Genomic DNA, 18,152 nt, shown 5'->3' with positions numbered 1-18,152 from the left:
GAGAGGAGGTCAAGACCCTGACAGGTCTCCTCATGTGCGTTCTGTACATGAACTTCTTTGCCAGATGTGCTTTTGACCTTCCTTTCAAATGTTAATGCATAACTAGAAAACCCTCAGGCTTGAACACACACACACACACACACACATAATTGTCTGTCTTAACATGTAGACTCCAGGACCATTCACTTGGAATTCAGGGCTACATAAAGGAATGATGTGTGGTTCATCATGTTTTAGAATTGATGATGACACGGTCAGGAATTCCACATACATGCATTATCTCACACTTTTTTCTTCCAACTTCCTTATAAAACTATTAAACCTCAATACTGAACACCAAACCGCAATCCTCAGGGAGACAGGTCTTCCTGTCAATGCATCAATAAACTCCAAATGTGAACTCTCACCTTATAAACATCTTAGAGGTCAAAGGGGAAACATTTAACAACCTCATTTACTTTCACTGTAAAGCAGGAGCAGACTGAAAAAACACACAAGTGTAGGGTGATGTTGCTAAATCCTAAATATAGACAGATGTCTGGGGTAATTGTGCTTGATCTGATGTCTACAGAAGGGCTCTCTCTCTGGGTGTCCTAATATGAGGAAAGTCAGACCTCATTTTAGGACATTCTTGAACTGAATAAAATTAAACGCATGAGTCCAATCAGAACAGAACACAAACAGTCTTTCCTATTAGTGCTCACATCATCTGAAACAAAAATCAGTTATGGAATGTTTTTTTTTTCATCTTTTTTCCTAAGATGAAAATATTTTTCTCATTCTCCCATGAATTCACTAAATCATGTAACATTTGTGCAGTATTTTAGCACAAAAACACTGTTATATTTACAACCTACCTGCTAACCAGTTTAATCATTTGCATTTATCAGAATAATCAGGTTTCAGTTCAAGTTTAAATCTAATAAACAAATATTATTCAAAATATATTTTCTTCATGTTGCTACATACATTGAAATTCAATGAAGGTGCATTTAAAAAAATGCAATTATTTACTATTATTATTTTGAATCTATTTACACCTATAAATAAAGCCGACGCTGCCTCCATGTCCAAATAAATGGCATTATCACAGTGGGAACCATTAATTTTTCCCCTGAGTCTCTTCAAGTGTTGATGGTAGAATATGATAATTACTCCGATCTGTGGAGTTTCTACAGTGTCATCATTAATAATGATGATCTCAGTAATTCTCCCACTGGACACACAACAGCACTGAAAACACACATTACACGTCATATGAATTCAGAGAGAAAGACAGAGGTTATACTTTATCATATAACTGTACAGTTCTAGAGACAAAAAAAAAAAAACATTCATGCATATTTCATAAAACATATTTTTGACTTATGAAATATTCTTTATTACTAAGTGCAGCTCTTTCAAATGTCAAAATAATAGATTTTGCCGTCATTCAAAAGTGCTGTTTTGAATACACATTACAAACACCAACATGTGCCTCTAATAAATAAACTGCGCATGCTGTGCTCGATAGTTGACAGTAAATGTACGTATGTTTGTATTGTAGATATATACATACATTTTCACATGATGAATACATGCATGCATACACTTTACGATTGGATTTTGTTTGTTAATATTAATCAACTACATTAGTTAACATGAACTACCAATTAGCACCACTTCTACAACATTTAGTAATATTGGTCACACTTTATTTTAAGGTCCAATTATTGCTATTAACAAACCATTAACTATGACTTTTGCCCCCCCAAAAAACTCCTAATTGGCTGCTTATTAATAGTTAGTAAGGTAGTTCTTAAGTTTAGGATTAGGGATGAAGAATATGGTCATGCAGAATATGTGCTTTATAAGCACTAATAAACAGTCAAAATGTTAATAATAGGCATGCTAATAAGCAACTAGTTAATAATGAAAATCGGTCCCTATACTAAAGTGTTGTTGTAATATTTTCTACACTGAACAAAATTATGAACGCAACTCTTTCAGATCTAAGAACTCAAAGATCTAAGACTTTTTCTTTGTACACAAAAGGCCTATTTCTCTCAAATATTGTTCACAAATCTGTCTAAATCTGTGTTAGTGAGCACTTCTCCTTTGCCGAGATAATCCATCCACCTCACAGGTGTGGCATATCAAGATGCTGATTAGACAGCATGATTATTGCACAGGTGTGCCTTAGGCTGGCCACAAAAAAAAAGGCCACTCTAAAATGTGCAGTTTTATCACACAGCACAATGCCACAGATGTCGCAAGTTTTGAGGGAGCATGCAATTGGCATGCTGACTGCAGGAATGTCCACCAGAGCTGTTGCCCGTGAATTGAATGTTCATTTCTCTACCATAAGCCGTCTCCAAAGGCGTTTCAGAGAATTTGACAGTACATCCAAGCGGCCTCACAACCGCAGACCACGTATAACCACACCAATCCAGGACCTCCACATCCAGCATCAGGCCTTTTGTGTACAGAGAAAAAGTCTTAGATCTTTGCGTTCAGCTCGTGAAAAATGGGGGCAAAAACAAAAGTGTTGCGTTTATAATTTTGTTCAGTGTAATTTCAACATTTACTTATTTTTAAAATCAATAATTGCATGTTAACATTAATGTACAAACGACGAGCAATTGCATTTTTACCAACTAACAATAATAGACATGTTGCTCATTGTTAGTTCATGTAATTTAAAGCAGTAACTTTTGGTAACAAATGAGGTTTTATTGCAAACCAGTGGGTCCACTAGTTGGCCTCAGAAATTTCCAGGTGGGCCACAGTCTCAAAATAATAAAACTTTTGTTATATTAACAATCTTAATTAAAATGCTACAAGCATAGTAACAAACTGACTTCAACAACAATATAAAAAATAATGAACTTAAATAAATGTACAGTTTCTGCTATGCCAATAAAGAAAACTGAACTGAAATTGAATTGACAGATGCTGACCTCAGACAACACAAGACAAACCTGTATATCAACAGGATGTATAGTGAGGATGTCAACAGAGGAAAGTTTCAGTCTCTCCTGAGGTCCAGTCATTCAGTTTATAGGTGTGTGTGTACATGCATTCATGCCGTCATCCATTCAAATGTGTCTTCTGAACACTCGTATCAGCACTCAACACCACTCCCTGTTTAATTAAGGTGGGACATTTAGTGTTAGAAACCAATTTACAGCTTTCAGGAAAGGTGTGACAGTCACACTTCCATAACACCACAACGAGCGAAACCTTCATTTCCCACCTCAACACACACACACACACACACACACACTTACAGACCTCAGTTCCACTCCCTCAAAACAGAGACAAACATCTAAAAATGTGCTAAAGAAATGCAGCGACATCTCTCATCCTCAAAATCAGCTCTATCTGTCCCTCTCCATCCTGTGGGTAAAAATAGACACTTCCTTTCCCACTTTTGCAAACCGGCACTTTTCGTCAAGGTTACCATGGCAGCCAAACTAGGGAGCTCAACTAGCTTGAGGAACGCTGGGACCCCGTCCTTACAACCACTGATATCATCGCCCCTGTAACCTCCGGTCGAGCAAATCTGCATGATTATTCTTTTATTCCTTTGTAGTCGGGCTGAGAGAGCTATTACGGTTATTGCATATTGATTATGATAACCTTTGGCAGGCCTATATGATTCAAAGCTTTAGGGCCGAGTCAATCAATAGAGCATTAGGATTCTCCAGCATGCGTGACTTTGTCCAGATAGCATGTTGTAGAGCTCATAGCACAGATTGAGACACGCAGACATGGCATACGTTGTATAGAACTGAATATGCACCATTTGGCGGATGAATAAACATTACGAGTGTCGCATGAACGTTGAACGAGAGCAGATATTTCAAATGAGAAGACGGGCGGCCGGCGGTAACTCTGCATCGGGGGATGGGGTGTAATTTGTGATTACCCAGCCAGTTGTGTCATCCACTCCCTCTGGAGTATATGCTTACAGCATGATGAAGCACGTGTCAAGGTCAGCCTGACGTGTTCTGGACGTACTCCAGCGCGTTTCTAATCACAGAGGGCCAGCGGAGTGCTCCTGGAGGCGTGCTTATCAGAAAAACATTTCCGCTCTCCTTCGCTTTGTGTCTGGCCATCCCTTTTCTGACAAATGTCTTTTCTCTTCTCGGCTGACTTGCTGCAATGGATTTGTTACACATGCGGCCTACACTGAGAGTAAAGTATGCCAACAATCCTGTGTGTGATTTCACAAATCACTATGGTGGTGTCATGGTATAGCGATTGTATCAGATGGTAATGGCATTATGTTTTTTTGTATACTGTGGGACTGAAGGATTACGGTATGCATTTACATGGCACTCAATGTATTTCTAAGAATTCCAAAGAACAAATCCATGGTGTAAATATGGCACCATGTCTAAAGATATTACTTTTTAACCAGTTCTGCAGTAGTAGATACTGCCGTGCATTTAAGGTTTAGGCATCCAGAATATACTGCTTTTACTGTCAGTGCCTCTCTCTCTCTTGAGTTTCAAAAGAGTTTCATTGTGCTTTTTTTTTTTTAAATGCAAAGGAGAGGAATATTCCTATCAAGAATATATCCTACAAACAAAACTCAGAAAAGTACTTTTTGTTCTTTCATCTTTTAAATAATGTGTCGGGATCTGGTATCAAAGAAACTTATAAAAACTGATTTGGTACAAACAGTACCAAACAAGCCAGAAGCAAAAAAAATATATATATGTACTCTACACCGGGGCCTGAAATATTTTATTAAATGTTTTGACAAAGACGACTATAAAAAAAACTGCTCTCCAATACTGCATTTATTTGATCAAAAATACAGTAATATTGCTAAATATTATTAGAATTAATTTTTTTTTTTTTTTTTAATACAATTTAAAATGTAATTTATTCCTGTGATGGCAAAGCTGACTTTAGTTTCCAGTAGTTACTCCAAGTCTTCAAAAAACATCTTACTGATTCCAAAATTTGGAATGGAAGTGTATAACTTAATGAAATACTAAATATATGAAAAAATATATATTACATTACATTATTATAATAAAAAAATTTAATTACATTAAAGCAAGCATTAAAACAGATGGTTTTGATTTTGCATTAAATAGTGAAAATGTTTATTTTCTGGTGTTTTGTGGGCTGTTTTGCTTTAAAAATAAGTATTTTTCTGTCAAATAAGTATCTTTTTCTGTTAAAGGTGATAAAAAAAATGTATGGAATAGCATGCATTAAAAAAAGTCCAATTAGCTGGCATATTGCTGAAAAATATGTCCTAAGAAATTACACTCAACCCTGGCAGTGAAAAAAAAAAAAAAAGTTCTGACTGTAAGACGGTGTAGTTTTAACTCTGGCAAAAGTTAACAAGACGTACAACACCATTAAAATACAACCCGAATTGTCACATGGGTTGTATTTGCGTTAAAGCATTTGAATGAGTTTGTGTTTTTTTGTTTCTTTCTTGACGTGCATAGTAGGCCTTGAGAGCCTGAGGCAGATTTCCTCCTCTCTGTGAATATATGTAAATGAATCATCCAAAAGGGAGCTGGGGTGATTGGTTGGGCCGTCAGTGGCCTGTCCTCTACAGTTACGGATGATGTTCTTAGACAAATTTCTGTGTTTGTGTATTCAAAACCAGCAAACTGAAGAACCACGTCAGTTCCTTTAGACTTGCGTAAATGTCTGTGAGAGACAAGTCAGATGATTCTTACATAGCAAATGTGTACGTTTTATAATCTTAGAATATTGCTGACCCATCAACCCTCATTAAATCAAAAAAGCAAACACTCTTTACGAGGACACAAGAGCTAAGCTACATCAGTGCTTATCAAACCCAACAAACACACGTAATCAGGGCTTTGGTTAAACAAATGAAGACAGTTAAATGATAGGCTCTGAACACTGAGGGTGGTATTCGACCAGACGACAGTTCTTCCTGGAAAATCTTCTTCAATTGAGTGTTACTACGAGGAGTGACCATTACTATTATGGATGCTTTTGCTGAATACTAGTCTCACAGTCATCTTTACTCTTCCCATAACTCTCAATGATGGGTGCCCTTTTTTATTATTATCGGTCACCAATGATTTATTTTTTTATTATTATTTTTTGGTCCATTTAATGGATGTCAATTCTTCAATTTGTGTTCTACAGAGGTCATACAGGTTTGGAATAATAAATGCAGAAATTAATTACATTTTATTTTTGAGTGAACGATCCCTTTAAGTTGCTAGTTTTTACATTAAACTAACTGACCGAAGGAAAAAATGAGAGATCGAAGCAAACATCTGAATGGTCATGTGTGCTGATGAGAACATTACGTTTGTTGCTTTCCACCACTGACAACAAGATTACAACCTATATATTCCAGCGCCAGATTGTCACTTGCATTCAGGTATAACAAAAGGCACGATGACCAAACTAAATCTAACTGCATTACCTGAGCTTTAGATTCATGAATAAACCAGTCCAACATTTCTTCACCTCATAAAATCCCAGTCATTATGAGACAGTGGGAAATGGAATTAGATTCTTCGGTCTCACTTCTCGACCTTTCCATGCTGTGTTTTCTACCATTTCAGCTTTATACGCTGATTAAGTGATCAGTCTCTCTCATACGGGACTGGGTTTCAATGCGCCTCCGGGCTCTCCGCCAAATGCACCATCCGCCAACCCAACCCAACCTAACAATGACAACCATTCAATATTTACCTTCAGGCCCTGTTGGAACATGACCACTCAACTGTCAGTGTCACAGTCAAGGCGGCCCTAGAGGAAAAGCTTAAATCTTAAGATAATGCTGTGGCTTAAAACTCAAATCAACCTTGATTGTGCCTTTGACACAGCTGCATAAACAGTAGTTTCCTAGGGCACAGGAAAAGATAATTCAGAGCTCATTCGCTCTCAGAAGCTTTGATACTGCGGACGTGAAAGCGTGTGCATTAGAGGAAAAGCACCACATGCTCCGTTCTGCAGGAGATCAGAGACAACAGTGGCTCTGAGTCTCACCTGAGCTGTCACAGAGGAGAACTGAGATTACCTGACTCGCTCCACATCCTTCAAGCTGAGAAGTTCTTCAGTTGAACTGGGAGGTCATATACTTGAAGAACCATGTGGGAGAGAAAAACAGCGGCTATCTTTGGATGAGCAGTTCACTAAAATTGTCATACTATTTCTAGTGCGCAGTATGTATATTATGTCTAGCATGCAAATGTTCTGCTTGTATATAGAATATATATGCTAAAATGTGCAGTACAGGACAGAGCACACTCTGAGGAACACTATATACTACAATGCAATGTGCTAAAAAAATGTATATTTTTGATGTGACGATTTAACCATTAGTAGTAATGCAATCTTTACATGGTTTTTAACTAATTTGTTTGGGCAAAAATACACAAAAATGTTAAAATTGCAAAAAGCATACAGTTGGCATGCAGCTGTTTACAGCTGGCATACAATATTACTTGAAAAGTGGATTAAAATAACTGTTTTACAGAGATTTGCAATAGAGAAAATGTCACCACTTAAAATACAAATGAGGCATGTAGCACCACTGAGATTTTTTCTATCAAATGTAGTTGACTACTTTACCTATTCTAGCAAGAAATGATAAAAGCATTAATAGCAGAATTAAAATAGTACAAAAAATGGAAACAAAAAAGATATATTTTTCCTCGCTTTGATATGATTAAAATAGTACAAAATGGACACAAACAAAACAAAAAATATATGAAAATTAAAATAATAATAATAATAATTAATATTATTATTTAAAAAAAGATGTATTTATTTTATAGCTTGGATATTATATGGCACTAATGGGCTAATGCTCTTGGAAACACTTTTTACATGTTTTTACATTTTATGTTTACAAACTCCATAGAATCATACACTTTCCATTTGAAGAAATTATGTTCCAAGCCCCTCCCTCCCCATGCTAAAGTAAACTTTTCATTTCCTAGATGATAACCTCAGGACAACTGCTGAATTAACATGCAATGTGAGGTAATGTCACAACAGTGTAACATACTACTGTTACTGTTGCATACTGCACACTGTTTTTACATAACATGAAAAAAAAATACTAGGTAGTATATTGTGCAGCACACAGTATACTAGTATTACATTTCATTTCATTGTGTTTTCAATCTTTTCCCGTAGCACACAGTGTCAAGCGGTCGTGGTAAAGTATTGCCTTACAGCAGGTATTCCCCCCGTGCAGCAGTACTTTAAGCTGTCACTCAGTGGACCGTGTGAAATGCTTGCTGGGAATTTTTCAGAAATGTGATACAATAACAGTATCTGGGATATACACTTAAGAGGCTTCATTTAATCTTCATGGTGCAGACAGCAATTTGTAACATCATGGAGTATGCATCACACTCACCGGATACTATACTAAACGCATGTCTCTCACTGATGGTACCACTGGAAGTGTTTACCTCTTCATTGCGTTGTCACTGCAGGCCATTCTGTTCTTCTGTTTGGGTTGAAGCATTTAAGATTATTTATTGCCGAAACCTGTTAGAGGGTCACAAAGAATGTCAGTTTTGTTTCTCTGCTCGGAAATTGTCTTCATGTTATCAGATTATTTCTGACAAGCTTCTTAGCTTTCGAATTGTGTGCATGTTGTAATGATGTCAGTGTTTTCTGTCAGGCTTTGTTTTTTTCTCTCTCTCCTTCTGTTTCTCTGCTTTCCAATGACTCCAGAGACTATTCTCTTTCCATATCAAGGAAGCCGCATAAATGCTGCAGTTTGGGAGAGACTTTTTACGTAACTACATTTCTGAAAGTTGTTACAGAAGTTCAGCTGCAATAAAAATAACATAACATTTCCAGTAACAAGCTAATTTTGCAGATGAGCAGCTGCAGAGTGACAAAATGCTATAATAGCCAATTTTTGTGGCATAATATTGTACATACAGCTTTGCAGCCACAAAAACTTAGGCAATAGTCTTATACATGTATCATTGGAATATCTGTTTTGTTTTAGTTTACCCACAAAAACAACAGGTTGAATAAACATTATTCATTTTAGGGTGAACTATCTAAAGCATGCTAAAGCTAAGTTGAAACTAACAAGCTAACTGAAATTAACCTTTTTCATTTTGCTCAAAACATTAACAATTTCAACACCCACTCTCATGTAAAGCATGATGAGAACTCGAACTGCTGGGATTGCAAGCAATTAAATTAAGTTGTAATAAGATTTTCAATAATTGTCACATTAGTTCATTTTAAATATGTGTTCTCATCACTAAAGATGTATTATATGATTGGTACAACCTGTGGGCAGCGGGTGGTACTGCAACAAGTGTCAAAATGAAAGGACGCCAACTTATGTAGAGCGACACGAATCAACGTGTTTCCAGGCCTGTTAGCAGTCTGCAAGAAAACAAGTGGTATCCATGTTTTGTCTTGCCACATTCTAGTTTGATTGCACTTTATGTTTGATGTTGCTACTGTTTTGCATCTGAATTTCGCCTCAGGTATCTATAAATAATGTTTAGATATGCTGTTTAATTATGCTACTTCTATAATGGTAATTCATAATTGTTTTGGCTGGCAGGGTATTTGCCAACAGCAAATACCAGGTGCTTTCAGACAATGGCAAAGGTTCAAAATAACACCACATCCTATTTAAGGACCACATAACACTTTGGAAAATACCATAACAAAAATTAAATACAATTACATTTCATTCATATCTTTGTGCTAAAATTACTGTATAAGCTTGGTTATAACTGAAAATGTATTAAATCAGACCTAATGTGACCTTTAAGTTTTTGTTTTTTTTCCATGTTGAACTTGATGGACGCAAATCAAAAGATAATTCATAATCAGTCAGTCATCAGTGCAAAAACAGCTTCACTTTATGTAACACTTGAGTTAAAAAAGCCAGTAATATATTCCAAATATGATTGGATGAGCCACAACTGAAACCATCATAAAATACCCAAAATACATACAACAGTGACCACAAATCAGCTGAATTCCAAGGTAAGTCAAGTTTCGATGTTGTTTGGCAATTGAAATCAATCTAGAATTACATCTTGTTTACGCCACACACAGGCAGAGTGACGCAAAACTACATAACTTCCATTACAATCAACATCAGTTGTCTGCAACTGCATGCAGACTAGTTTTCAGCTTGATGTTAGATTTTTAAAGACATGTTTGTGTTTACTCCAATTGCCATGATGACGACAGCATCACACAGGCCACAAAACATAACTGGAGGGCACATGTGCCCTGGGTTTCTGTCAGTACCACACAAGAGTGTGTAAAATTAAAACTTGTGTAAAATGATATTAAGTTTAAATCCCAAGTTGTTACCTTTTGCAGTACAGTCATGCTGGATGAAAGGTGACTTAGAAGGTTATAGAACAAAGAAAAAATGAGAAAACAATCATCTAGTGGGGAGAGTTTAAAGGAATGTAAAGATGATAAGCAAATGTTTGTCGAGGTGCAAGTTTTAACGGTAACCTCAGATCCGTCTCCTGTGTTTATACCATCATCTTTTCCCAAACAGCCACTAAACAATTCGTTAAATCAAACAAGACATTACAATAATTAAAGTGGGTGGATTTAAAAGGTAACTGAACCCACCACACCTCTCTCACAGCTCAGTATTTACATTTAAACAACAAGCCTCAGGTGGATCTCTATTTACTCTTCATGCATTATTTATTAATTCCTTCTTTTTAGCGGTTACAGCTCTTACAGGGGAAGCTCACGCCAAACTTACTGCCACCACTTCCCATCGAGTTTCAGTAGTGCCGCAAAAATGGTCTATTTGGAAACAAAGATGCATTTTATTGTCGAGGCAAAGTATGTAGTGATTATTTTTATTGTAGACAATAACAGTCTGTTTGCTCTGCATTGTCATTTCAAATGGCAGCCGAGCCATTTATACTATCAGTGTTTATGTTCGCAGTCATGTTTATGAATACGAAGTAATTTATGCTCATAAAAGCAAAAGGGCTGTGTAAATAAGAAATGCTTCAATTGTGGGTGTCTTTTATCTGCATGTTTGTACATTTATTTACATCAAACAGGGGTTGACTGTGTGTAGTAAACATTATTAAAACATGAACATACAGGTTTCAGTCAAAGCCAAACACATTTTTCCATTGTAGTCGGTGTTTTTGATAGTAAGAAACAACATTGATGGTGTCATTCTAATATTTACCACACAACCAATTGGATAAGCAAGAAAACCAAATATTGAGTCTCGTTCGAAGTCGTAAATGAGAGTGCACTCTTTAACGTGAAATTGACAGCAGCATTAAGAGCAGGATGTCCACTAAAAGGAAATGACATAGTAGGCCATCAATCGACAGATTGCTTTAAAGATTTGTGAAGATGCTATGGTGTAATTAAAAGCACTGTCCATTAAAGGTATTGTGCTGCAATTAAATTATGCTTAATTAAGCCGTACATTGCGATTTAGAGGAGGGCGGGTGTGCTAGTATGCCTTTTTTACTATATATAAAGTTGTTTGCTGGAAAGAGAATATCTAAACGGTGGTATAAATCTATTTCAGGCATCTTCAGCACATAATATACCGCATGGACGAGGACTCAAGATGCCTACTGTTTTTTACCTGAGGCCTATCTCACCTGAGGCAACACTGCAGGCCTGAAAGAACAGCAGATAAGAATGTACAACAGCATGAAAGAATGGAGAAGAGAACCGGTGGTTTGAATGGTTAGGTGTGAAGGCAGGAGGATAATGTCTTCCTCCAGTACTCACGTAGAAAAGAATGTGTGTTTTTGTGTTGAGCGGTTAGGTCAAGTCCACACAGCTCAAGTTCACTCAATAGTGCACATAAATGGTTTCAGAATCAGACTTACAGTACACTGGTTGCATTGTAGGCTTTTGATTCACTATAAAGAACCAGCTCATAAGAGTCTATTGTTTGTTAATGGGGTTACACAAGTTGTTTAGCATAATACTCCATACAGACTGCAAACTCGCATTCATTTGAAAAATTAATAACATGATTTCATAAACTATGCGGCTGAGTGAGTTAGTTCAGCAGAACGCAGTGGCATCTGCAGGAATTGCTGTACAAATTTGTAAGAGATCGATCTAGGGATTTTAAGTATCGATACGGAGATCAGCAAGGACACACTAAAGTGATCAAAAGTGAGAGTCAAGACATAATGTAACAAAATATTTCTATCACAAATAAATGCTGTTTTTTTTTTTATTTATTTCTAATCAGTTAATCCTGAAAATGTATCCGGATTTCGCCCAAAACTATAAGCAGCACAACAGTTTTCAATACTGATAATAAAAAGAAATGTTTGAGTGAAAAATCACATACCAGAATTATTTCACAAGCATCATATGACACTGAAGACTGGAGTAATGACTGCTAAAAATTCAGCTTTGCTATCACATGAATAAATTATGTTTTAAAATATATTAAAATAGAAAACATTCAATTTCAATTCTAATATTATTTCACAATAGTACTACGTTTACTGTGTTTGTGATAAATGCAGCATTGGTAAGCAAGAGACCTTTGAAAAACAATAACACAATCTTACCAACATCACATTTTTGAACAGTAATGTACATTTTTATCCAGTCCAGGGTCTGCAACAAATTATGAAAACAGATAAACCATCTAGGAACTTATCGGCAAAATAAAGCTTGAATGGAGGCTGTATGTAGATAAAGAGTAGCAGAAGACTTTCAATACAGAGCTGCCAGGCAAAGACTGTATTAAAAAAAAATCTATAATATATGGCTTTCCAGCTGATCAATGAGCGGCATTGTATGTGAGATGCATTTGCTCTGCATACTTGAGCTTCTGTACTATGCACACACATACATCAGCACTGTAGACATCTAATGTTTGCACTGGATTAGACACACAAAAGCCCCGATGACATCACATCCTCGCTTGAGCTGGAACACAAAGGTAGCGTACAACAGACGGGCGGCCATTAACATTACAGAGGGTGCTGAAAGACAGAAAGTGTGTGCGCAACTCAGAAGGAATGCAATTTCATTGTCTCGCTACATTTATGCCGCTATAATGCTCCATCTTTCTTTCTAATATGACGGCATTAAGAGTCGCTCCCAGGGCAAATGCCCAACACATGGTATTCTGTCAACAAATTTGAAGCAGCGCGAGTTATAATCAGCATATCAGCCCCTACAGAATCTCTCTCATGTCTACAGAGCGGAATAAAATCTCGACAAGTGTTTAATTACATTATTCCTTTCCCCTCCATCCTAATCCATGTAATCTCCTCTCTCTCCAACTCTTTCTCTTATCCAGGAACTTTGATGTTACCCGCACACACACTCCAGATACCCTTAAGCCCCGGTGGCTGAGGACCAGAAAGCGTCTGATGGCGTGCCTGATTGCTGCAGATTCTGCCAAACTTCTGATTACATCCCCCCGCACGTCTGCCCAGCGCCGCCTCCCGAAAGGAAGCGATCAGGAAGTGCGGGGTCTCGCGAATGTGGCTACCACATGGCGCTGATTGTATTGCCGCTGACACGGAGGGCGGTGGATGGATGTGATTGGATAATGATGGGGATCGGCCATGTGTGGATGTGATTCTGAGAGATGAGCCGAGACAAAGATTTGGGGTGAGGAAGAGGTGCTGAAGAGAAGATTGGATTAGGGATCAGGGCATATGAAAACATCTGTCAGATACAAAAACCTATATTTAGACCTTGTTTATATCTAGTACTGACATCCTTCCCAGGTGATCTGATCTGAAGTGGGAAGTAGGTGTAAACAGATCACTTAAACCACATTCAAAGGCAGTCAAAAATGAATCAGTATAAACGTTAATCTGGACTGATGCAACATCAAATTACTGTCTACTAGTGAAACACGTAATAATTCCACAGAAACATGAGTTTTAAACTTTTCCAGCTGTGTGCGGCTCTAAAAGAAAACAACCGTGCAATCAAACTCTTGGAAAAGCTCCATACATGCACAAGAGTTCATGGAATATCTCTGGTTTGCCTGACATCAGAATGCAACTGACGATATGAGGCACATATATTCAAAGTTCAGGTAACAGAGTTGCCTAACTAAAATAATAAAAAGCTTGAAATGTCACATCTGTGATATTAAAATTCAAGTATATTTGGGAGCAGCAAAGATAACAAAAATAACGACTCTATTCAACAATTCTTCTCGTCCATTTTTGTTTTCTATGCGCACAAAAAGTATTCTCGTAGCTTTGTAAAATTACAGTTGAACCACTGATGTCACAAGGACTATTTCAACAATGTCCTTACTACCTTTCTGGGCCTGGGAACATTTCAGTTATATTGCGGTCTATGGAGGGTCAGAAAGCTCTGGGATTTAATCTTAATAAAAAAATATCTTAATTTGTGTTCTGAAGATGAACAAAGGTCTTACGGGTTTGGAACCACATGAGGGTGAGTAATGACAGAATTTTCATTTCTGGGTGAACTAAATATAGCTTGTAAAAAAATGCTATGCCAGGTTTGACAAATTATGCTAAATGTCGTTTGTTCTTACTGCTAATTCATATTGCAGGAATGAGATTTGATAGCTATGGCAACATTTTAGCGAATAGCAAGTAGGGATGGGTCACGATTTTCAACATTTTTGATTAGTTGATTTAATAATCAATTAATTCAATTAATAATGAATTAATAATATCGAATAGGCTGTGCGATTTTTTTTTTTTGACAATAATTCTTCATGTTTTCGGTGCTGATGTGGTGGCGATGCATTCATGTAACTAGAGGGTGGCGCTGCCAATAACGCACCTAAAAGCTGTCATAGACAACAAAAGAACAACACATTGTCTCACGCACACACTGTAGATTTGAGTCAGGATTTAACTGTCGAAACTTTTTCTCAGGCGGCTGATTTCCTTAATCTAGCGCTAGCCTGTGACAAAACGAACTCGGGCCGAAGGTTGTACACACAACTACACTGAGTGCGGACCTGCTGCAAGTACAACAGCTTTCAGCTGAGAATGGCTCATAGAGAAAAGCTGCCTGTCAGTCAGAAGTGTTTTGTAGAGTCGGCACGGCTCCAGCCCATTATCTTCTCACCTATGCCGAGACTGAGCCGACAGAATCGGCCCGAATGTGCTTGCTATCTGGGATATTCATGCTCGTTTTTGATGTCCTAGCCTTATGAGCAGTTGATTTATGCTAATTGATGGACTGTTAGGCTATGTTAATAAGTGCTGTCATTCGTTGAAATTATATTAATATGATTCAGCACATCACAATCATTATATAACTTGAGTTAAGATACCTATTCCCTAATGAATTAAATTTGTTAACATACATATTGAAAGCATAAATGGTCTCTCTCCCTCCTTCTCTGTTTGTTCGAATAATAATCAAATAATAACAGGCGATCTTCAAATATTATTTTTGCCTGAAATGCCCATCCCTAATAGCAATTTTAGATCTGTTCCTCATAACATACTCTCAAGGCAATACAGAACTATTAGATTTTGGCAAATTCATAAGAATTTGTACAATTTAATTTGTTGATTTTTATAAGATTTGCTTACGCCCCACTGAGGGTTAGGTTTAAGGGGTGGACAATCTTTTTTTTTTTTTTAAATCACATTTCATATGAATCAAATCATATAAATTCACAAAATCACCTACTCATAAAATAATTACATGTTCGTTTTGTATGGCTTCAAAAAAATTGGAATAAGGCACACAATGTGCATGAACTACTTTAGTGGTAATTTTATTATGTTTTTGGTGCCTATTCACTGTATTGAAAAGAGCAGAGTGAACATTCTTCAAAACATCTCTATTTGTGTTCCATAGAAGACTGAAAGTCACACAGATTTGGATCAACATGAGAGTGAGTAAATGAGAACACATTTTAAAATTGTAGCTGATATATCCCTTTAACACCAGTTATAAATAGGGACTGACACATAGACATACAAAAGGAGTGATGAGCAGTGACTGATTTTCATTATTACTAAAACCATAACCAGCAACCTTCTCTAATCTTTGATATGAACACACACCCTGCATCAGAAAAAAAAAAAAAAAAAAGAAGAGCGTGAGACTGAAATCAGGTGCACATACATGCACACACTAACAAAATCTATCCATCCAAGGCAATCAATATCCATTGTATTTCAGCATTTTACTGGCCTTTTATTGGAGTCAAAACTCTCACTTGCATCAAACTGATTGAACAAATCCCACAACATTTTCACAGAAGCCAAAATGCCCAAAGCGATAACAGTCTGCTAATAAAGCAGCACAAAAGAGTGACTATCCACCTTTTCAGAAGCTATACGACTGAATATGAAAGAACAGACATATACGTGTGTAATCAAAGTAAAAGTCTATAAAACTAAAAACGCAAGATGAAATGAAAGAGAGGGAAAGAAAACACAAAGACAGACACTGTAAAATTTTGTAGCCCAGACAGACATCAAGCTCATCTCTCCTCCGCTCGCCACCCCTTTTCTATCCTCAATTTTATGACTTTAATTGCAGCTATTTAATAATTTTCAAACTATTTTGCCTGAAGGCAGAACCACCCATGAATCACCATCTGAGCGCGAGCGGAACATTCTATATATATATATATATATGAATATATATATATATATGACAGTAAAATGGTGTAAATATGTAAATTTTTGCATTTAAATATTTTATAGAAATTAAGAAAAATTTTATAAAAAATTAAGAAATACATGTTACCACCGTTTGATTAGTGTCGTTTAATATATTTGATTTATTAAGTAATTAATTTAAGTCAAATTATAGGACTGCATCTATACGGCCTTAAAACCCTTTAACTGTCACCCGTCCCCTCTGTGGGACGCCTAAGTTTACTTCACTATATTACAATTAAATCCTAATCTAATCATGACAAACTATATATCGTTGGAAAGGTCTAAGACTCCTAAATAGATATTTTACCAATGTTTTTGTAAAAAAATTATGTAGGAAAAGTAATAGATTAATTTATGACAAGAGTGCACCTCAAAAATCCACATCATAACAGGAGTCAGAAAAAGTCTTCCTCGTTGCCTTTTTCTCGATCACACTTTAGAAATCATCAGAAATTGTATATCAGTTGAAAACTTTAAATCTCAAAATTCATCCTTTGAAACCCATTTTAAAATCAAACATTGCATTACCATGAAAATGATACATCAATATCATGTCACAAAATGTTTTTGTTCATAAATTATAAAAATTTAAGTTTGGATAGTGCACTTTCACGCCTGTGTTCAAAAATGTGAGTGACAGTTAAAGGGTTAAAAAGACTGCAAAAAGTCCTTTTAAAATAATTTTTACACATTTCAAGTTTATTTTTTTAATTTTCTAATCATTAGGAAATGAAATTGGGTTTCTTTTTCCAGACATTTATCCCTTAAAACACTTAAAGAATTGGTAATAGAATAATTTAAGAACCGGAATTGTTAAGTGGAGCTTAGGGCTGAACGATTAATTGCATTTGCGATAATATCGCGATATGAAAAAATGTGCTTTTTCAATCACAGAGGCTGCGATTACACTCGGTCACATGACACGCGAGAGTAAAGAGGTGTTCGACTTGAAGATCGATCGGTGTATGACATCAAAATACAGCAAGAGAAAGCATAAGGAGACGTCCGCTCTCTTATAGCTCTCGCAGTACTTTGATGACACACCGATCGGTCTAAGCAGCGCTGCTTCAAGTCGAACACATCTAAGCAGTCTTCAGAGGAAGCATCAAGTTGGCACGCTACAATGTTGCCAAGTCCACGGTTTGGGGAACCCCTCCAAAAAACATGTATTTTACCCCCTGGAACGCAATTTTTACCGGTGGACCCCCCTCCAAAACGGATTGGGCTAGGTTTGAGTAGAAACGCGTTTGGGCTAGTTTTGAGTAGCAATTGGGCGGGTTTTGTTGTGGCAACCTGACAACCCTGGCACGCTACACGCGGAAATGTTTGAAAGCGTATATAATGAACGTACTCCAAAACGGCACATTGAAATTACTCAAGCAGTAAGTGTTACGGTGCATTTCATTACTGAAGACTTCGACCTTAAAATACTATATATAATAAGGTAATATGTATATTCTTATTTATTAATTTAAAGTCTGTCTAAAGCAGTGGTTCTCAAAGTGTGGGGCATGTCCGAGTATTGCAGGGGAGGGGGGG

The 18,152-nt window shown here is 36.7% G+C and overlaps 1 long non-coding RNA gene across 2 annotated transcripts in view; it reads right to left on the bottom strand.

Moving 5' to 3' along the window:
* LOC107694899 (uncharacterized) overlaps positions 1–18,152 on the bottom strand; it is a 137,607-nt gene that overhangs the window by 82,982 nt on the left and 36,473 nt on the right. The window contains exon 2 of one of the 2 annotated variants that reach the window (XR_001634937.1): positions 8,427–8,505. The exons of the other annotated variant lie outside the window; for it this stretch is intronic. This is a non-coding gene — a long non-coding RNA (uncharacterized LOC107694899). The remainder of the gene's footprint in view (positions 1–8,426; positions 8,506–18,152) is intronic. 2 annotated transcript variants of the gene reach the window in all.

This window comes from Sinocyclocheilus anshuiensis, unplaced genomic scaffold, assembly GCF_001515605.1.
Source record: "Sinocyclocheilus anshuiensis isolate Anshui unplaced genomic scaffold, SAMN03320099.WGS_v1.1 scaffold114, whole genome shotgun sequence".
In the NCBI taxonomy this organism is placed as follows: Eukaryota; Metazoa; Chordata; class Actinopteri; order Cypriniformes; family Cyprinidae; genus Sinocyclocheilus; species Sinocyclocheilus anshuiensis.
The sequence above is the reverse complement of the archived record's forward strand: the minus strand, read 5'-3'. Positions and strand labels throughout refer to the sequence as shown.